We start from the raw sequence: 686 nt of genomic DNA on the forward strand, positions 1-686 counted from the left end.
AGGACAAAATTTCAAAGTTTGCAGATGATACGAAACTCGGAAATGTAAACAATGAGGAGGATATTAACAGACTTCAGGAGGACACAGATAGACTGGTGAAATGGGCAGACACATGGCAGGTGAAATTTAATGCAGAGAAGAGTGAAGTGATACATTTTGGTAGCAAGTATGAAGAGAGACAATATAAACTAAATGGTACAATTTTCAAGGGGGTGCAGGTTGAGAAGGTTATTAAAAAAGCATATGTGATCCTTGGCTTTATAAATAGAGGAATAGAGTACAAAAGCAAGGAAGTTATGCTAAACCCTTATAAATCACTGGTTAGGCCTCATCTGGAGTATTGGATCAATTCTGGGCACCACACTTTAGGAAGGATGTCAAGGTCTTGGAGAGGGTGCAGGAAAGATTTACCAGGATAATTCCAGGGATAAAGGACTTCAATTACGTGCATAGACTTGAGAAGCTGGGATTGTTCTCCTTAGAGCAAAAAAGGCTAAGATGAGATTTGAGATAGGTGTTCAAAATTATGAGGGGTTTTGAGAGAGTAAATAAGGAGAAACCTGTTTCCAGTGGCAGAAGGATCGGTAACCAGAGGACACAGATTGAAGTTGATTGGCAAAAGAACCAGAGGCGACATGTGGAAACATTTTTTACACAGCGAGTTGTTCTGCTCTGGAATGCACTGC

The sequence above is a fragment of the Somniosus microcephalus genome, unplaced genomic scaffold (genome assembly GCF_052327205.1).
Source record: "Somniosus microcephalus isolate GS21.2 unplaced genomic scaffold, FLI_Smic_1.0 unresolved_chr2, whole genome shotgun sequence".
In the NCBI taxonomy this organism is placed as follows: domain Eukaryota; kingdom Metazoa; phylum Chordata; class Chondrichthyes; order Squaliformes; family Somniosidae; genus Somniosus; species Somniosus microcephalus.